The sequence below is a fragment of the Chrysochloris asiatica genome, unplaced genomic scaffold, assembly GCF_000296735.1.
Source record: "Chrysochloris asiatica unplaced genomic scaffold, ChrAsi1.0 scaffold00139, whole genome shotgun sequence".
Taxonomy (NCBI): Eukaryota; Metazoa; Chordata; class Mammalia; order Afrosoricida; family Chrysochloridae; genus Chrysochloris; species Chrysochloris asiatica.
This window is the reverse complement of record NW_006408657.1, coordinates 5,724,245-5,746,585: the sequence shown is the minus strand read 5'-3', so window position 1 is coordinate 5,746,585 and position 22,341 is coordinate 5,724,245. Positions and strand designations below refer to the sequence as shown.

Here is a 22,341-nt window from a genome sequence, read left to right as displayed (position 1 = left end):
GTCTTCAAGATCAGGCAGAGAGAAATACACTAAAGAAACCACGATTGAAGAACAACAATAAAAGTACAATAGCATTTTGTGTAACGTGAACAAAAGGACAATGATTTTTATTTTTAGGAAATGTTAAAATGTAGTCATGGAGATATTTAGAAGATACCCTCTACTCAGCTAAACTTCTGTTTCACTAGTTAAAAGTAATCTGTTAGTTTTAGGAAAAGTGAAGCTATCCATGTATGTTTTGCCATGGCATTCAAAAATCTCTACATTATGTTTTAAACTCACACATGGTACAGAAGAAACAAAATGTTTTCAGCATTGTTTGCCACATGTGGACAAATTTAGGATTTATATGTGTGCAGATTTCCTCTGATAAACAGAGAGTGGACTGTGAGTGAAAGACAGTTTTAAAGGGGAACAGTAAGAAAGAAAAAAACCCCAAAACGAAACAGAAAAGCCTGTCTTTATATTCTTAGGGAATCTTCTTACTGGGAGATAATTTATTTCTACCCATAGTTATGGAGCTAAGATAAATAGCCAAATCTCCATATTAGGAAAAGAGAAACCAGAGACAGGACTTGGGTGCCGTAGTCCAGCTCTCACAGGGTCGTGAGACACAGGAGGAGACGCAGAATCGGTGAAAGTGAAAGCAATGAAGGAGTCTCCGCTTAGTTGGCTGATGGAGCTCTCATAATGCCCCGGCTCAGCAAGTGTTTATTTATACTTAAAATTACACAGTGCATAATGATTTGATCCTTTGATTTTTCCCTTGAACTATTACACATTTTTAATCATAACATTCTTTCACCCTGTGATTATAGAACCTTAACAAAAGTATTTCTATGATGTCCAACCTGACCTTTCCATATCCTGTTCATTTTCTAACCATTAAGCATTTTTCTTTTGACATCATCTCTTCTCCTACGTAAGTGATAGATTGTTTCTTCTTATTCCCACTAAAAGATCAATTTAAACCTTACACAAATCATTTCCACTTCTCAGACCCCTGATTACATCCTTTTACTAAGTTTCTATTAATCATCAATGCTTACACTAGTTTATTGTTTCTACTAGCTTAATTATCAATCTTCTTTCCTAAATAAAGTACTACTATTTTCTATAGTAAAAGCATCACTAACATCTACTTATTTTGTTTTTCTAAAGTATTCATTAAATTGCTTAACTACAGTGTTCCTATGTTGTTGTTTTTTTATTTTGGGGCAGTGAGGCATGTTAAAAAGGCCCAACTTGGCTAATTGCTGTGGGAAAGATAGATTATTAAGTTTTGACCACCTTTCATTTATGTTCACCATTCTCTGCCCAATTATGTAGGTGCCTGCATGTAGTAGAGGGGGGTTTGTGTATTCTGCCTTTTAATTGATTTAGGTGAGGTCTGTAGGGGTCGGTCAGCTTCACTTTAGCTTGTTATCTGCTTTTGTGATCTCATAAATGCAGCTGCTTTGTACTCAAGTTTTCTGTGAGAGGGAGTAGCTCATAAAATTCCCTTTGAATCTAACCCAATGAAGGTGAAACAATTGTTGCAAAACCCGTTTCTTCCTAAGGTGTGCAGAGCTCACAGTCAGTACAATATTCTTACAAAGTGAATTCAGAGTTATCCTAAAGGGAAAAGATAGAGGGTGCCTTTCCAGAGAATCATCTGCTTTGTTGATATTTCTCTTCTTGCCGGGACTGTGTCAAACAGCAGAAACGGAACAGCTCCCAGCACTTGGGGATGCACTCTGAGGGCTGTTGTTGTTGTTGTTGTCGGGTGCCATTGAGTCGGAACCGACTCATAGCGACCCCATGCACAGCAGAACGAAACAATGTCCGATCCTGGGCCAACCTCACTACCGCTGCCATACTTGATGCCCTCAATGATGACCCCTGGCTGATCCATCTTGTTGGGGGTCTTCCTCTCTTTCTCTGACCCTCTATCTTACCCAGCATGACATCCTTCTCTAGCGACTCTTCCCTCCTGGCAATATGTCCAAAGTATGAGATACTATCAATCCTGATACAATCAAGATATTATCTCCCAAGATGGTGGCTCCGGGAACAGTTGAGTGCCTTAATCCAGAAAACAATGGATTTCTGGATTCTCCTGCAAATTCCCCAGCTGTAAACACTCCGATCCTCCAAACATACCTTTATATTTGTTTTAGAGTTCCAACACCATCTCGTGAGCCCTCTTGGCCCAGTATTCCTACTCTGAGGGCTAGTGGGCCAGCAATTATCAGGGTCTCCATGGATCAAAACGGACTCGATGGCATTTAACAGGAAACAACATATGTTAGCTTTCCTGCATTTCAGGCTCATGTGCAATACTATCTTCACTCTCTTTCTGGGGGACCTTATCTGGTCACATGACCTCAATACCATCACTAGACTGATGTCTCCCTATCGCATTTGTGTATTTCTAGTGAAGACCTTCCCCCCTACCCCTACATTCATTCCCTGATACCTGCAGGGTATCACACTTGATGTCTAATAGGGAGCTCAGACATTGCAAGACAAGTTTTACCACACTTCTAGCTCAGGTGCCCCCACAAACAGCATCCCCAGATTCATAAATAGCACCACCATCAGCCCAAGTGCTCAAGTCCAAGCCGCAGAACCTGGGTTGTTTTCTCCATCCCATATCCCTTACCCCCAGCCCAAGAGCACATCCTGTCTTTGCATCCAAATTGCATCTGGGATTTTTCTAAGTTTCTTTTCTTTCCTTAGCCACCACCGTACTTCCAGCAACCATTTTTCCTCCTCTGAGCAGGTGGGATGCCTCCTAACTAGTCCCCCAGTTCCTCTTTCCCCTTTCACTCCATATCCTTCAGAGCAGTCAGAGTCATAGGGTTTATATTTGTTGATATTTATGTTACTTTATATTTAAATCACAGATTTGAGTTTTACTGGTAACCTTATATTTTCCAGTCATTTTTTGTCTACCCCCTTGCCCCCACCCCCAGTAGTATTGGTAGAAATGGTAGAGTTTAAAGAAAGCACCTTAAGTTTTGTAACCATTGGATGCATGTTTGTCTCTGGAGGCCATGGCAAAGCATTTGAGTGGAGGACCTCTTTATTTTGTTCTCTACCCAAGGCATTTCCTTTTGCTTTATCCCAGAGGGAACCCTATTGTGTATTCAAGGCCATGATTTCATCCTTTTCCAACCCACATGCTTCCAAGGAGCACCCCAAACACCCCACCACAACCTATGCATACACGGTCACCCAGACATCACCTCACATTATAAGGGAAAGTTTTGTGTATGCTCGTCTGAAATGCACTTTACTTCCTTCCACCTGTGGGAATCCTGGGCTGCATGCCATAGGGCCAGAGTGGGTGGGAAGACTCCTGGATACCTGCGTGGGGATTTTCACAGACAAGAATGACCAAGAGACAGTTATTTCACTCTGGAACTCATCACTTTATTGCAAGAAATAGTTGACGTGTAAGAGAAAAGAATGAGTGGTGTAACTGCAGCATGGGACCACAGAAGTCAGCCCGTGGCTACAGGGCTGTTGTCGTCTAGGTTGAAATTGAAGAAGTAGTCAGCCAGGCGGGCTTTCTGGGATGTCATCTGGTGCAGGTTGATCAAGTGGTCACCAAGTTTTTTGGTGACCCTTATTTGCACAAGCAGAAAGTGGGTCACGAGGAAGTCACTTAGCTGCATGTTCTTCTGGATCTCAGTTGCCAGTAGGTGCAGGTCTAGGGTGCTCTGGCTGACCCTCTGTTCCAGGCAAAAGGCGGGATCCATGGCTTGGACCATGCTGGCCCAGTCCACGTCGGATCTCCTGATGTTGCGGAGCTGGATGCGGCCTCCTCGCTGGTTGTGCAACTGCAGCAGCGAAGCCGCTGTCTGCTGCTTCTGGTGTTTGTTGCTCGAAGGCTGCGGCAAGTAGGCGACAAAGTTCTTCAAGGTCAGGCTGTGGACCATGCTGTCCCAGTCGTCCACGTTGGGTCTCCTGATGTTGCGGAGCTGGATGCGGCCTCCTCGCTGGTTGTGCAACCGCAGCAGTGAAGTCGCTGCCTGCTGCTCGAAGGCTGCTTCGTTGTTCAAAGGCTGCAGTAAGTAGGTGACGAAGTTCTTCAGGGACAGACTGTGGACCATGCTGGCCCAGTCCACGTCGAGTCTCCTGACGTTGCGGAGCTGGATGCGGCCTCCTCGCTGGTTGTGCAACTGCAGCAGTGAAGCCGCTGTCTGCTGCTGCTGGTGTTTGTTGCTCGAAGGCTGCGGCAAGTAGGCGACAAAGTTCTTCAAAGTCAGGCTGTGGACCATGCTGGCCCAGTCGTCCACGTCGGCTCTCCTGACGTTGCGGAGCTGGATGCGGCCTCCTCGTTGGTTGTGCAACCGAAGCAGTGAAGTCGCTGCCTGCTGCTCGAAGGCTGCTTCGTCGCTCGAAGGCTGCGGCAAGTAGGCGACAAAGTTCTTCAAGGTCAGGCTGTGGACCATGCTGCCCCAGTCGTCCACGTCGGGTCTCCTGACATTGTGGAGCTGGATGCGGCCTCCTCGCTGGTTGTGCAACTGCAGCAGTGAAGTCGCTGCCTGCTGCTCGAAGGCTGCTTCATCGTTCGAAGGCTGCAGCAAGTAGGCGACGAAGTTCTTCAGGGTCAGGCTGTGGACCATGCTGCCCCAGTAGTCCACGTCGGCTCTCCTGATGTTGCGGAGCTGGATGCGGCATCCTCGCTGGTTGTGCAACCTCAGCAGCGAAGTCGCTGCCTGCTGCTCGAAGGCTGCTTCGTCGCTCGAAGGCTGCGGCAAGTAGGCAACAAAGTTCTTCAAGGTCAGGCTGTGGACCATGCTGGCCCAGTCGTCCACGTTGGGTCTCCTGACGTTGCGGAGCTGGATGCGGCCTCCTCGCTCGTTGTGCAACTGCAGCAGCGAAGTCGCTGCCTGCTGCTCGAAGGCTGCTTCGTCGTTCAAAGGCTGCAGTAAGTAGGCGACGAAGTTCTTCAGGGGCAGGTTGTGGCAGTAGTAGGCGAAAGGCAGGTACTGGTTGGAAGCGTGGTGCTTCAAGTGCACGTGCGAGTCGATGGTTGTCTCGGACTCTTGGTGGACGTTCTGACATACCTGATGGTGTCGCATGGTTGCCTTGACTCTGCACGGGGTCCATGCCACGACTGCAGGGGCCCAGGGGGAGCACGGCGGGCGGCGGACGGCACCCTACGCCATGGCCTCCGGGCGACTCCAGGGTGAGACTCCGACTCAGATCCAAGACTCAAAAACCTTTACTGAGGGCCCGATTGCGAACCTGCTGGCCTCGTCCTGTATAGGGAGGGGATTGAGACCCGGATGTTGAGTCTGTTATAAAGAGGTATTGGGAGCCGGATATCCTCTCCGGAACTGGGAAGAGTTGGGAGGGAGGAGGGCCGCGAAAGGGCAGCATGGTCGCCGCATGCGCCATGTATCACTGAGCCAAATTGAGGCGGGAAACTTGGACCGCTAAACTCTGAGTGTGGTCATGGATCATCTGAAAGCGCAACCATTCAAAATTAATCTTCTGTATGTTTCATATAGCAACGTATGTGCATATAGTACTAATGGAGTTGTTTCAATGCATGCATTTCTTTTTAGGACGTCAGTTAGGATGCTTGATATTGTATACGTTACTTGCCTGCAGTTGATTCCAAGTCATTGTGATCCCATGTGTGCAGAGTAGACCTGCTCCAGGGAATTGTTATTGCTGTGAGTTTTCAAAAGCCTATCCCATTTGTTTTCCAAGACATATTCGAGTGAGTGCCCTTCCACATTAGCCTAGTGCTTAACTGTTTGCACCACCCAGTGACTCCCTTTTTTAATACTAAGAGTTTTAATTGAATGGTGTCTTTTCTCCATGACTTCAACATCTATAAGAAGAATCATTCAGCTACCCTCCTCACTTAGTTCTCAGACCTATCAACTCCAGGGATCTCCAGTGTTCTCCTTCCCTTCATGATCAAGTTCACATTCCTGTGACTACAAAGTTGTTGTTAAGTGCCATCGAGTCAGTTCCAACCCATAGCGACCCTGTATAGGGTTTCTGAGGAGAGACTGGTGAGCTTGAACGGCCAACCTTGCAGTTCAAACGGTTTTGCAGTCTGGCACATTAACCCACAGTGCCACACCTGGACTACAGAGTTGTTGTTGTTGTTATTGTTGCTAAGTGCCGTCGAGTCTGTTCCGACCCATAGCGACCCTGTATAGGGTTTCCAAGGAGAATCTGGTGAGCTTGAACCTCCGACCTTGCAGTTCAAATGACTTGCAGTTTGGTGCATTAACCCACAGCGCCACACCAGGACTTCGGACTACAGAGTACCACCTCCCAAATCTCACTTCTCCAGCTCTCATTCTTCCTGAACTTGCTCTTCATTTCCTTGATTGTCTGTTGTGTCTTTATATTCCAACAGCATCCAAGAAATGCTGTCTTTCTGTCTTGTATGGACACCAAAATGAATAATTTCATTGATGTCTTCCTTGATAACCTTAGATTTATATGTAAGTGAGGATTGTGTCCTATTGGGTAAAAACAGACTTTCCGTTTTCTTTGACAGAAACAGAAGTTTAAGGTGCATAAAGGGGCATAGTTGATTGTAGCAAGGAAATCAGTGGGTGGTGCATCTTGATTTTAACCTTTTCAGGAGGTACCATATGATCAAGAACTCCTGGTATTGAAGGAAAGAGACCAAGCTGCACTTAAGCCACACCAGGACTCCAGTGTGACATTAGAAAATGTACATTATCTGAGTCCACTGTCAGCATCTGTAAAATGGGAGTAACACTAGTATCACGTCTTGTGCTGCTTGGAGGCAGACTTGAGGTAATTCATGTAAATGTCTCAAACAGGTGCCCAGCATATGGTGAGTTTTAATAAGTATAGGCTATTTTATCAGTAAGGAGCTCCAGTAGATTATCATCTGAGCTGCTAGCCGCAAGGTCAACAGTTCGAATCTACCAGCTGCTCTGAGAGGGAAAGATGAGGCTTTCTGGTCCCATAAAGATTTACAGCCTCAGAAACCATATACAGAGTTGCTATGAGTTGAACAGACTCCAGGGCACATAACCACCAGTCACCATTTTATTAGCAAAAGCCTTGAACCAGTATGTGTATTTGCTTGCTATATAAATACCCACTATTAAGATTGCTTGGGAGTTCTGTTGTGGCTCTGTAGGATAAGCATAAGGACAGAGGTTCAGATTCACCAGTCAGTCCTCAGAACCCTTGATGATTATAAATTTGAACTGATTCCATAACACTTAACACCAACAATGAAGATTGCCTTAAGATTTTTAAATTATCCTTTTCCTGTAGATTTCGAAGAGATTCAAATGTACGGATTAAGTAACATTTTTTTCCCCTTCTCCTTTTGAAAAAAACATGTTAAACCAGTTCCTTAGATGGCCCCTGTGTGATCTATACCAGCTAGCATAGCTTCAAAGGCATCCTCCGGTCTCCAGGCAAAGGCACGTAAAACAGGTAATCTAACAATGACCTCTTTATGTGCTAAAATCCAATCTGATAATCAGACTCCAGGTGTGGCACTGTAGGATCAGCACTGGACTGTAAACCACAAGGTCAGCGGTTCAAACTCACCAGCTGCTCCTCGGAAACCCTATACAGGGTCCCTGTGAGTTGTTGGAACCAATTTGACCTTTAACAACTACAATAACAATCTATTGATTATTGTGTTATTGTTCTTTCTCAACCTCTCCCTACCCTTTAGGTAACATTCCTCACTTTCCAGAAGAAGAAGTTCCTTAACTAATTAGTTAGACAATATCATTGATCAGATTGTTATTGCTCTCATGATGCTTTAGTTTAGTATTAAGGTCACTGAGATGTAGAACAGCTGGCCAGCATTCTTGCTAATGTTTTTCCCTGTTGCCGTAGAGCCAATTCTGATTCATGGGAACCTCATGTGTAACAAAGTAATGCTGTGTTTCATAGGGTTTTCAGTGACTGATGTTTCAAAAGTAGAGCACCAGGTCTTTCTTCTGAGGTGCCACTGGGTAGACTGGAAGCTCCAAATTTGTGGTTAGCTGCTGAGCATGTAACACTGTGTATCACTGGGAGACTCTACTTCCATTTGTGAAAGTTTATTGAGTGACTCTAGTGTTATGCATTTGATAAAGTGGAGTGTGATCAACAGAACAGAACGTTCGTTCCCTGACTATATTTTTGATTTAATTGTTAATTAAAATAATCTCATAATATTTTTTTTTATTTTATTCTTAGAAAATTGTCAAAATGCTTATATACTTGGTTTAACTGGGTCAAATCCATGTTTTACTTAACTTTGACTCCTTGGCACCAAACTCAATTATTAAAAATAAATGCTTGCTGACTTGGATTAAGCAGTCAAGCGATAATTGAAGTTAATAAAATGGGATCAGACTTAAAAACCGATGGTGTTGGGAAGCTTACCATACTTTAATCACCTTGTTATTTTCCAGCATAATATAGTCATTTATTAAATGATGGAATGTTTTGCATAATCTGGTGTTTGCCTAGGAATAAAATAGGTACTTTACCAAATTCATTGGTGGTGTCATGAAAATTGAGACATAAGAGTAGCTATGGGAACACATTTAAATTTTTAAATCTGTAAGAGTTCATGGCTAGCTATTGTTTCATGCCCATTATTAGTAAAGGATGCAGTTTCAGTTTATAGAAGTATATCATGAACTGTAGAGCTGAGAAGAAACTCGACAGGTTTTCTTTTGAACCTAAAGAAAAATGAACTACCAAAGGGTGCTGGTCCAAAATCGAATCACAATACTAGCATAGATAATGTTGATGATTCTCAGTGGAGAAAAAAGAAGGAAGAGTAAGATGCTGCATAAGACTAGAGATTACATAGCTGTTGGTTATTGTCTACTGGATCTCGATTCATGGAGATGCCATGTGTGCAATCCTGTGAATGGGGTCAAAATCATAGTGACCCTGTATAGAGTTTCTAAGGAGTGGCTGGTGAGCTTGTACCGCTGACCTTTCGGTTCAAACCCACGTTGCAGTCCAGCACATTAGCCCACAAAGCCAAACCAGGACTCCATACTTAAGTATATATATATATGTTGTTGTTGTTAAGTGCCGTCGAGTCGGATCCGACCCATAGCGACCCTGTACAGGGTTTCCGAGGGTGTAAATCTTTACGGGAGTAGAAAGCCTCATCTTTCTCCCGCGGAGCAGCTGGTAGTTTCGAACCGCTGACCTTAAGGTTCGCAGCCCGATTCGTAACCACTACGCTACCAGAGCTTATATATATCCTTAATTACACACACACGTAGGTATATGTATATTGTTGTTGTTAAGTGCCGTTGAATCAGTTCCCACTATATAGGGTTTCCGAGGAGCGGCTGGTAAGCTTGGACCGCTGACATATACATACACACAGAGAGAGAGAGAGAGAGAGAGAGAGAGATTCATGGTGTGGCGCTGTTGGCTAATACCCTGGACTGCAAGTTTGGTTTAAACTGTAAGGTCAGCCGTTCAAGCTCACTAGCCCCACTCGTCAGAAACCTTGTAAAGTTTCTATACAGTCGGGTTGGAACTGACTCGATGGTACTTAACAACAATGTGTGTGTGTGTGTGTGTAATCCTGTAGGATAAGCCCTGTACTGCTAACCCCAAGGCCACCAGTTGTTTCTCAGAAACCTTATACAGCATTGCTTTGAGTTGGGACCTACTTGATGGCACTAAACAACAGCATATATACATATATTAGAAAAACAAAACAAAACAAACACCAACCTCAATGCTGTTGAGCCAAATCCCAAAGATCTTGTAGGACAGACTAGGGTTGCCTCATAGGCTTTGCAAAGCTGTAATCTTCATGGAAGCAGACTGCCACATCTTTCAGAGTGGTTGCTGGGATTTTTCCATTAGCAGTTGAGTCCTTAACCACTCAAGCCACCAGGGCTCATCTGATTAAGTTAAAATGTTCCTTTATTTTGATCCCTGCCTAATTCCATTCCCTTCACCTGCCCCCCCCTTCCCCAAGCCCCACTCCAGAAAACAACTACTATTGTAGAACTGGAGGTCATTCTTTGATCCCTTTACTTCAAATATGCTGCATGGTCACCCAGCCACCACCCCATGTCACCCCCACCTAATCCCACCTCTCCTTCCTTATAAGGGGAAGCGCACTCTTGGTGTTTTTCAGGCTCCCCTGATTCCCTCCTCCCATGGAAATCCCAAACTGCAGGACATTGGGGAAACTCCTGGGTGCCTGCCTGGGGATTTGCCCTGTTCTTCAAAGTTGGAAGTGTTGCACACACAAGGATGACAAGGACCAAACCTTTACTTATTTAACTCTGGAGTCAAATCACTTTGAAGAAACGGTGGACTGGAAGAGGAAAGAAAGAGAAGCGAATGTGTAACCACAACATGTTTGCATGATACCCTTGGGGCAATAAGGAAGCTCACCTAAGGCCAGGGTGAGCTTTTTCAAAGAGATATTTAGCCACATCCCCCTCTGGGGTCTCCAGCTTGCTACCCAGAAGCAGCACAATCTAACATTTGCATATTCTAATGCATGCAAACATTTTAGACTAATTTCAAGATGCCCTCTATTTTAATTTCTACCCATTCTCATTCCTTTTACCTCCACCACCTACCTTATCCCCTTTACCCCCACCCCCATTCCAGGCAACCACTGTCATGATTTTCTGTTACCTCTAATGTGCATGCACGGCCACCCAGTCACCACCCACCCCTCCGTACCCCATCCCACCCCACCTTCCTTATAAGAGGAGCATTAATTTTGGGTTTTCCAGGATCATCTGAGGCACCTTTTCCCTCCCTCCACCCTCGGAGATCCCGAGCTGCAAGAGGTTGGGGCCGGGGTGGGCGGGAGACTTGGGGATGTCTGACTGGGGATTTGCCCTGCTCTTCACACTTGCAAGCACAGCACACACAACAAGAACCAGGAGACCTTTATTTCACTCTGAAACCAAATCACTTTATTGGAAGAAATGGTTGACTTGCAAGAAAATAAAGAGCAGTGAAAGTGTTATAACTGCAGCATGCTTGCATGGTGCCAGGGGCCACACGACAGTCACACCATGGCTCTGGGGCCGTTCTCCTTGCCACTCTTGGCCAAGTTGAACTTGTTGAAGAAGTAATCGGCCAGGCGGGGGTTCTGGATCTCCAGCTTGCTCAGGTTGCTCACGTGGTCGCCCATCTCCTTGATGGTCTTCACTTGCTTATGCAGAAACTGGCTCTCAAGGAAGTCGCACAGTTGGGGGTCCTCGTGGTTGGTGGCCAGTCGGTGGAGGTCCAGAAGGCTCTGGTTGATTCTCTGCTCCAGGTGGAAGGCGTGCTCCATGGCTTTGAACCCCCTGCCCCAGTCGTCCTCTTGGGGTTTGCGGATGTCGCGGAGCAGGACACGGCCCCCGCGCTGATTCTGCAGCCGCAGCAGTGTCTCCGCCTGCTGGCGTTTCTCACCAGACAGCTTCAGAAAGTAGGCGGAGAAGTTCTTCAGGGCCAAGTCATCGCGATCTAAGTAGTAGGCCATGGACAGGTAGGTGTAGGAGGCATAGAGCTCCAAGTTGGCCTGCTGGTTGATGGCGATCTCGCACTCCCGGTGGTAGTTCTGGCGCACATGCGCGGACGGTTCGGTAGCCATGATGAAGAGCCCTGGCGAGCCGGTAAGGTCACAGGTGGAGCAACCTGCTCTGTGAGTCACCCCTAGGGGAGTCGGCTCAGGTACTGGGATTCAGACCGAGATGGCAGGACTCAGAATCTGAACCCAGAGTGGGTTTCACACCCGTGGTGTGGGGTCCTTTATAAGGGTGTGATTGGGACCCGGATGCTGTGTCCGTTAAAAGGGGTGGGCTTAGAACGCAGGCTCAGAACTGCGCTGTGTGCCCACTCTGGTCCTTGGAGCCTGACTGACGCAAGAACCCAGGGTTCTTTCCCGGTGCAACTAGAGACTTAAAAAATATTTGAATTTATTATCAGCATTAATCATATACCATAAAATTCATATACAATTTACCCTTCGAAATTGAACATTTCATTGTTGTTTTTTTTTTACTGTGTTCATGGAATTGTGTAACCATCACCACTATCTAATCTCAGAACATGTTCACCATTCCCAAAAGACCCCTGGTGCCCATTAAATGGCGGGACTTGGGCCATGATGGGATTCGGACCCTAATGGAGGGGTCTTTTATAATGGGGGTGTGTGTGTGTTTAGAACCTGGATTGCAGGTTCATCATACGAAGAGATTGTAACCGGAATGGCGGACCCTGACAGAGGGAGGAAGCCTGGGGCCTTTGCTCTGAATGGGTGGTCTCTAATATTTTAAAAGGCATTTAGGCGTTTAAAAGCAACCATTCTGAGTAAATACTCTGTGTGTCTCATAAAGCATTGCATTGCACGTTGATATAATGGGATTGTTTCTATACATAGGCTATCATTTGCAAGGTTTAATATTATTTTGTTACTTCCCTCGAGTTTATTCCTCGTGTGTGTATAGAGCAGAACCACTATGGCGTTTTCAAGGCTGTGACCTTTTAGAAATGCATAGTTAGGCCTGTCTTCCAAGATGCCTTTGAGTGGGTTCAAACCCCACCCTTTCTTAAGTAGTCTAGTGCTTAACTGTTTGCACCACCCAGGAACTGCCTTATTTAATACTAAGAGCTTTAACTGAATGGTGTCTTTCCTCAGTGACTTCAACATCTATATTAGAGATCCTTCAGCGAGCCTCCTCAGTTCTCAGACGGATCAACTCCAGTGAGCTCCTCTTTTCTCTTGCCCTTCATGATCAAGTTCACATGTGTCACCTGCCACCCAGTGGGTTCTGACTGATAGCCTCTGTATAGGGTTACTGAAGAGCATCTCTTCCTGAACTTGCTCTTAATTCCCTGATTCTCTCTAAAACTCACTGTGGTGGAGTCGATTCTGACTTATAGAAACCCTATAGGACAGAGTAATCTCCCCCTAGAGTTTCCAAGGCTGTAACTCTTATAGCCTTGGACATTTATAGAATTTATAAAATTATTGAAGCAGATTGCCACATACTTTTCCTATGTAAGAACTGGTGGGTTTGAGCCATTGACCTTTCATCAGCTGAGAGCTTTAACCACTGCACCACCACCAGGCCTCCTTTGATTCTCTAGTGTCTTTATATTTCAGCATAGTTCTAGAAATATCATCTTTCTGTCCTGTTTGGACCTCAAAGTGAGGAATTTCAGTAATGTCTTTACTGATATCCTACATGTGCTCCCTTCTACAGAGCTTGCCAATGTCCTCCTTGGCTAGTAACCGCCTTTTGTTTTCTCTGATAGGGAACAGAAGGTTAAGAAGTATTCTCAGAGGAAGTCCTGTTAACCATGTGGATGTATTTTATCATAAATTCATGCTTTCCGACCTCATTTACATGTTCACTGCCACTCCTTATGTCTTCTTTTTTGTAAGTCCTCAATTATGTTGTATGGAGTGAGTCAAAGCTTTTATACAAAGCTTCATGTCTTCCCCAATTCTCAGCAAAGCAATCATCTTTCCCAATCAGCAGTGAAGTAGCTCAGCTTCCCTTCCGCACATCTCTTTTCATTCATTAATTTATTCAACAAATATGTACTAAATACCTAATATGGCCTAGACATTGGTCTAGAAATTGGAGTTTGTTAGTGACAAAGAGCATTAAAGTTTTTGTTCACATGAGGTATTGGAGGAACAGACCAAAACTGGAACCAAAACAATCAAATAAAAAAGGAAATTAGAGACTAAGTTAACCAACCTTTTGTCTTCCCTTTAGTGTCCAATAAATTCATGTAAGGTATTATACAAGTTTATATGGAAATTTTTAAAAAGGGAATATAGTCTTTGATATTAAGGGTCTTACAGTGAAAGATGGAGTCCTGGTGTGGTGCTGTAGGATAAGCATTGGGACCACAAGGTCTATTTAAACCACAGGGTCGGCGGTTCAACTCAACAGCCGCTCCTCAGAAACCCTATACAGGGTTGTTAGGCATTAACTACAACAATGAAAGACAGTAGACCAATCTTGGTCTTTTTGATAATTAAACTAATTAATGTATTGATACATTAATTCAACAACATTTATATGCACCAAACGTGTCTGTCACTATGCTTGATTCTGGAGATACACAGAAAAATCAAACATCTCTGTTCTCAAACCTCAAAGCGTAAGATAGAGTGGCAGAATATTAAAAATGCTCTAAGATCATTTTAAAATTATAGATTCAATGCCAATTTTCACTTGAAGATTTATTCCCATGACTTTGATTAGCACACCTTCTCATTTTTTGCCATCCTTGAATCTCTTGTGGGAGCTTATGCCATTTCCTAACCAGTGTTTATGAAGAAAGTAAAGGAGTGAAAGTCATAAGGTCACCATGGAAACTTATTTAGGAGACTTTAGGAAACTTATTTAGGAAGTTTTAGGTGACTTCTTTAGGAGGTTCCTTGTTGATTCTGTACTGAAATAGAATAATAATAATGTCTGTTTGATGGGTTGATTTCATTATTGAATGATACACACTGGAGCTGGGAAAGAACAGCTCAATCATTTTCTCAATGAGACAGATTTTCATTCTACATTTACTTAACACAAGTGCTGGGTCTTAATAGAATTGTGGATTTTCAAATTTTTCTAGGGAGAATATTGCCAACTACGTTATAAGAATCTATTTAAATAGAAGATCTTGATTTTACAGGTCATTTTCTCATTTTATTCCCGAATAATTAATACTTAATGTATCCCTGATGTGGCACTGTAGGATCAGCACTGGGGTTGTTGTGAGTCAGAACTCACTCAATAGCCCTTAACAACAACAACAACAATGTATCTCTAAGATTTTTATTTTTTCAAGAGTTGTGGTCCCTAGGTGACAGTTTGCATTTAGCTACCAACTGTAAGGAATCCTGGTTTGGCACTGTAGGATAAGTACCAGATCAGAAGATCAGTTTGAACTGCAAGACTGGCTGCTCACACTCACTAGCTGCTCCTCAGAAACTTTATACAGGGTCACTATGAGTCAGAACTGACTTGTTGGCACTTAACAACAACAACAAGCAACTGAAAAGTTGGCAGTTCAAACACCTCCAGCTGCACCATGAAAGAAAGGCCTTGCAGTGTACTTCCATAAAGATTAAGAACAAGCTTCTTGCTGTTGACTGGATTCTGGCTCATAGTGACCGGATAGGACAGAGTACAACTGCGTCACAGGGTTTCCGAGGCTGTCATCTTTACAGAAGTGGGCTGCCATATCATTCTCCCTTGGAATACTTGATGGGCTTGAACTTTTGTTTAGCAACTAAGAGCTTAACCAGTGCATCACCAGGACTCCTTTCCATAAAGATTGTAGCCAAAATGAACTTCTGGAATTCAGTTCTACTCTGTAACACATGGGGTTGTCAGGAGTTGGAATAGAGTTGATGAAAATGGGGCTTGGGAATTTTCTAGTTTTGGTTATTGTATGGTTACATGTATGCTAAGGGATGATAATGGTGTTCCTCAGATATTTTATTGCCTAGAGATATGTACCATCACCACAATGGACTGCCTCAAGTAGATTTCAACTCATAATGGTAAAATACATTTTATAATAGAGGGAAAGCTAAGGTTTAAAATGCCATTTTTCTAGAGAGATTCAATAGACAAGATGGATGGGAACCTCAAATTTCTATGGAGGAAATAGGTCCTTGCACAAACAAAAAAAATATTCTACCCATTTTTTTTTATTATTCATGGGAATATAAAATTAAATACAAATACAGAATTAGGAAACTTCAGTGTAGATTATATATTTTAAAAATATAGGACTATAAGAAAGTTGCTTTGAAATGTTTGTGGTTAATGCTATTCATAATTAAACAAGAGTCAACAAATAAAAATTCTACTGTTATAATCAGCCACAACTCTGTTTTGGCTTTCAATTCATTTAAAAATGGTCCAGTTCCAACTTCTGGTTTTGGGGCGGGAGAAACAGAGACAGGTAGTAGAGGCTCCTTGGCAGAGGTGTGGAAAAACCAAGGAAGGTGCTTTCCTGGAGCAGCTCCAGAGTTTTGGATCTAGTATAAGGTGACAGGCACCACTTTCCTACGCCCACCGGTGGAGAAATCTGACTGTGGAAGGAAAATGCTGCAATTTCTGAATCGATTGGGATGCTCCCTGCAGGGCTTCTTCCACCTGGGCTGAGATCAGAGGGTGGGGCCACAGCCAGGCTGATACAGTGATAGAGCGCTAAAAACCACACAGCAGCATCTGAAAAAAGGGGTGTGATGGATTTTACACTTTGCTTTCCTCCTATCCCCATCACACCCTCACAGCCCAGCCCAGACATCTTCAGGTGGACCCAAAAGGGTCCAGCGCAGTGCCCACAGTTTTCCCACAGCACAGAGAGAAGGTTCCTGGGAGCCCCATTGGTCCTGCAGGCTGACCCTTTGGCTGCTTCTTATGACGTCTGACTGTGGGACCCAGCCCTAAAGTTGACCTGGGTGGGACCCTTTATTCCTGCATTATGTAGCAAGAAAAAACAGGTCTGGCCATACAACCAAACCATATGTGCACCTTGTAAAACCCCAACATAAAAGACAAGAGCCAACACCAACTACTATATACGAGGATGCAGCTATTTTGAGAATTACGCTGTGCATACACAGATACCTAACTGAACTTCAGAGGTAAAAATAGTGGACAATCTTTCTTCCATTCATTTAAAAAAGTCTATCTGTGTACTTCCATGGTGGTGACTAGAGGAGGGGTCTGAGCAAGTGGACACCCCCGCCCACCACTGGAGGTTTCTACTGTGCAGATACACTGACCTGCACAGCAAAAGCTACTGGTATGTCAGCTATGGTTTTATTTTTATTTTTGAGTGGTACTTTTTGTCTCTGTTTTTATATTGTTTCTGTTTTTGCTCCTTTTGGTCTCAGTTGTTTCCTGGGGTTGGGAGTTTTCTCCCCCTACCTTACCCAAGAAGAGAGAGCAAATCATGCCCATATAGCCAAGCTACAAGCATACCCCATAATATCCCACCATCTGGACAGGAGTCAATACCAGCTGCTAGGCAGTACATGTGAAAAGGGAAGCCTATCTCCAGATCACATCCACCAGGAGACACTCAGTAAGCTTAACAAAATAGTAACATACATTCATTTAATCATTGAAAATGCACCTAACTACTGAAAATGTCCAAGAAAAAAACAACAAACGATCTCAGCACATGTCCAAAAACAGAGAGTAACTGAGACAAACAACCTGGAGGCAGACATAGACTTCACACTAGAAGAAGAGCAGGCTTTGAATCTGCCTGAGAAGGAATTCAAAAGAATGATATGGAGACAAATCCAAATGCTCCACAGAGGGGTGGAGGAAAATATGGAAGAAGTCAGGAAAGTGCTACAGGAGCAATCAAACAAGGTAGATATAGCATTGGAAATAATTCAAAACTTGCAAAAAGAGGTCCAGATGATTAATAATAAATGATCAGAAATGGACAGTACACTGAAAGGCAAAGGAGTAGAATTTAAGAGGTGGAAGCCAGAACCATTGAGCTGGAAGACAAATCTCTCAATACTGCTAAGATAGAAGAGCAAGAAGTAAAATGAATATAAAAATCTGAAGAGTCTTAAGATTCATGCTGGATAACATGAAGAGGAATAACTTAAGGATTATTGGCATTCCGGAACAGGAAGAATCACAGAAGTCCACAGAGGAGATCATCGAGGAACTTCTAGAAGACAATTTCCCTAACGTCTTGAAGGATGAGAGGATAAGCATTCAAGAAGCCGAACAAACCCCAGGAAGAATAGACACCAAAAGAATATCACCAAAACATATCATAATCAAGCTCTTCAAATCAAAGACGAGGAGAGAATCCTAAAAGCAGACAGGGAAAAGAAAAGTGTTACCTACAAAGGCAAGCAAATCAGATTAAGCTCTGACTTCTCAGGAGAAACCATGGAGACAAGAAGGCAATGTGGAGAAATATATAAAACCCTGAAAGAAAAAACAACAAACTGCCAACCAAGAATACACAAATACAATGTTGTTGTTGTTGTTAAGTGCCGTGGAGTCGGTTCCGACCCATAGCGACCCTGTACAGGGTTTCTGAGGGTGTAAATCTTTACGGGAGTAGAAAGCCTCATCTTTCTCCCACGGAGCGGCTGATAGTTTCGAACCGCTGACCTTAAGGTTCGCAGCCCGATTCGTAACCACTAGGCTACCAGAGTATGGTACAATAAAAACATTCCAGGATAAACAGAAACTAAGATTTTGTCAAAGCCAATCCAGCACTTCAAAACATCCTAAAGAGAGTTCTTAAGAATGGAAACCAACAACAGACAACAACCAGAGATTGACAGATGTGGCAATACCACCCGGAACTCAGTCCACAGATCCTAGATTTCAGAACAGAACAAAATTACAGCAACAAATTCAGACGACCTGTGAGGCCAATCAAAGATCAAAGTAATAACAATGTCAAAGAAGGGGAAAATATAGGAACAGAGATCCAGGTGGTGAGGAGGTAAGTCAGATTGCAGGATACAATAGACTGTCTTAAATGCAGGGAAAAGTTAATAGACTATTCAGTAACCCCAAAGAAAGTTGTTACTTCACAACTTACTATGAAAATGAAGATCCAAGCAGAACAAGGAAACATTAAAACTAAGAAGAAACTGACAAAAATGGTTCAGTTCCACAGCTCAGTCATTGTTTAAACTCCCATTCACTCATTCTTTCATTCAATACATTTCTATTGAGCAATTATCAAGTGTCAGGTACTTTTTAGGTATTGAAATAAAGCCTTGCTGTATAAATTCATATTTCCATTTATTATTATTATTATTTTTGCAGATAAGTGCTATTCAATGTACCATATAATTCATTCTTTAAAAAAGCAATTTATGCTTTTATCACACTCAATGTGATAAAAACATAAAGAAAGGACCCTGCCATCAGGGTCTGAAACCTGCCCTGGAAAGGGTTCTGAACCATAAACTGTGAGTTGTAAATCTTAACCTGTATGCCTGTGGTCAGAGTCCAATTTGTGAATGAGTTTTCTTTGTTATTTTAATGAGCAGGATTAGTGTAGGTGTGTGTCTCAAATCAATCTACATATAAAAGGAACAGATTAAAGTAAATTGAAATGGGAGAAGATAGATGCAGATCTCCAAGGAGATCTCCAAGGAACCTGGAAACAAGTTGGGAAGAAAAGGGCCTTCCCCCAGAATTGACAGATGAATACAAAACCTTTCCTTAGAGTCAGCATTCTGAATTTGGACTTCTAGCCTCTTAAACTGTGAGAGAATATATTTCTTACTGTTTCTTCTTGTTGGTATGTGCTGTGGAGTCAGTTCCAACTCATAGCAACTCTGTACAGGATTTCCGAGGCTGTATATCTTTACGGGAGCAGAAAGCCTCATCTTTCTCCCACGGACCAGCTGGTAGTTTCGAACTGCTGACCCAATTCGTAACCACTACGCTACCCCTATTTATGGTATTTCTGTTATAGCAGCACTAGATAACTAAGACAATGTGCTGTTGCTGTTAAGTGCCTGCCTTCAAGTATGCCTGCCATCTAGTCAGTTCTGACTCCTAGTGACACTGTGTAGGGTTTATGAGGGAAGAGCAGCTGATGCATTTGAACCTCTGACCTTGCAATTCAAACCGACCTTCCAGTCCAGTACAATATTCCACAGCGCCACACCACGACTCCAACTAAGATCATTTGTTGTTGTTGTTGTTAAGTACCATGGAGTCGGCTCCAACTCATAGTGACCCTGGACAGGGTTTCCAAGGCTGTAAATCTTTATGGGAGCAGAACGCCTCATCTTTCTCCCGTGGAACCACTGGTAGTTTCGAACTGCTGACCTTGAGGTTGGTAGCCCAATTCGTAACCGTTATGCTACCTAACCACTATAAAATTAGTTGCTAATGTATAGGGTTTCCAAGGCTATAAGCCTTTACAGAAGCAGAAAACCTCATTTTTCTCCTGTGGAGCAGTTGATGGGATATAAGTAGAATATATTATATGTTTACTTTATAATATTCATATATTTTCCAAATTAAAAAAAAATTGTTTACCTTTATTCTCACAGACAAAGAAATTGCTGTGGAGGTTCTCATATCTTTTTGTACGGAACAGTTATGTTTAACAGAAAGAGACTTGCTGGCAAAATGTCTTGGTTGAAGCTGTAGATATTTTGTTTCACTAAAATCAAGTGTCAGTTTTTCCAAACAAGTTAGGAAAAAGAACATAATAATCTTTATAAAAATTCCTGATGATTCCATACCTACTAATATATTAAACTGATATTATTCTATGCCAGTATATTGATAAAATAAGCTTATACTTAATGTGGTCATTATTCTTCATTATTTGACATGAGTAATGTTCTTTCATTTTTTAATTTCCTAAAAGTTCTTTCCACATTCTCAATGACTCATTTGCTGATTTCCTCTTTTATAAAAATATGATAATGACTTCAACTTGCCAGTGTTACAACTTTAAGAAACAGCCTACAAAAGCAAAAGTTTTGTAAAGTGTTTCCTGTGCATTACTTACATGTATTACCTCCCCTTTGGAGTCCTGGTGTGGTGCTGTTAAGATAAGCACTGAACTGATAGTCTTAAGGTTGGTCTCAAACCCACTAGCAACGTCTCCAAAACCCCATACAAGGTTGCTATGAATCAGAACTGATTGATGGCACTTAAAAACAACAGCATTCCTAGTTAGGAATCTTGGTGTAAAGCTGTAGGATAAGCACTGGACTGCTAGCCACAAGGCCAATGGTTGAAACCCATCACTCACTCCTTAGAAATCCTATACATGGTCTCTATGAGTTGGAATCCACTTAACAGCTTTTAACATTTCTAGTTAAGGATTCCTGATGAGCAGTGGACTGCTAATTATAAGGTCAGCAGTTCAAACCTACCAACTTATTCATGGGAGAAAGATTAGGCTTTCTGCTCCCATAAAGATCAACTCAATGGCAGTGAGGTTTTTTTGTTATTTTTTTATAGTTAGAATTGTATAGGTAATAATTTATTATTAAAAATAATTTAAAGAAAACTTTGCCTGTTCTTCCAATTAGCCAGGTAAAGTAGACATTGGTGGAACATGCATCTTAGTTATCAGCTGTGAATTTTTAATCCTAAAGAAGATACGGATGTGTTTGAATCCAGGCAGTAGATTAAGTCAGCACTAGTGGATAAGTGTTTTTCTGCTATTCATAAGGTTTTCTGTGAGTAAAGATTAGGAAGCAGTTCATCACTCTTTCTTCCTAGTCTGTCTTTGTCTGGAAGCTCATCTGAAACTTTAAATAACTGCTGGTTATTTAAAATACCGGTTACATAGCTTTCAGAATCATAGCAACTCACAAGCCACCACAGTACGACAAACTTGATAGACAAGTGGTAGCCATTTAGTTTTAAGTGGAAACTGTCACTTTAAATTTCAAGGAGATCTGTGGGCATAGTAGAACCCTCCAGGTGGGGGTGGGGTATCCATTCGCTAAGGCACCCCCTCTAGTCACCAGAATGGAGGTGTGCAGACAACGAGAGACCAATGAGCCGATACCAAAAAAATGAATGTCCACATCTGTATCTCTGCGCTTCTGTCAGGAATTCGTGGCTGTTTTGATCCTTCCCCCACTTGGTCTATCCCAAGATGGTGGCTCGGGAATTGCTGAGCATCTTGAAATTAGAAAGCAATGGATTTCTTGATTCTGCTACAAATTCCCCTAGCTGTAAGCCTTCTAATCTTCTGAATATTCCTTTATATGTGGTTCAGAGTTCTAGCACCATCCCCTAATCCTGCTAGGACCAGTATTCTGTGTTGTTGCTGATGGAACTCCTCACTGCACGTCTACCCTATCTGCCAGAGTGGTTATGAGTCACTGTACCAAAAGGAACGGTTAATGTTCAACCGTTTCAAGAGGTAGCATATGATCAAGGGCCAATGATACTTAGGGAGGAAGTCCAAGGTGCATTGAAGGAATTGGCAAAGAACAAGGCTCTGGGAATTGATGTAATAGAAATTGAAATCTTTAAAGAAAGTGAGGCAGCACAGGATGCACTCATTCATCTCTGCCAAGAAATTTGGAAGACAACTATCTGGCCGATTGATTGGAAGAGATCCATATTTGTGTCCATTCCAAAGAGAGGGGACCCAATGGAATGTGGAAATCATCGAACAATCTTTTTGATATCTCATGTGAGTAAAGTATGGCTAAAGGTAATACAGAAACGGCTACAATCATACATTGACAGAGAACTTCCAGAGGTTCAAGCCGGATTCAGAAGAGGCCATGGAACAAGGGATATCATTGCTGATGTCCGATGGATCTTGGCTGAAAGCAGAGAATATCAGAAAGATGTTTACCTGTGCTTTATTGAC

General features: G+C 42.9%; 2 pseudogenes; one reads left to right on the top strand and one right to left on the bottom strand.

The window, feature by feature from the left end:
- Positions 1 to 11,023: 11,023 nt before the first annotated feature.
- On the bottom strand, positions 11,024 to 11,593 carry LOC102818052 (annotated as a pseudogene).
- Positions 11,592 to 22,341, top strand: part of LOC102817684 — a 48,659-nt pseudogene continuing 37,909 nt past the window's right edge.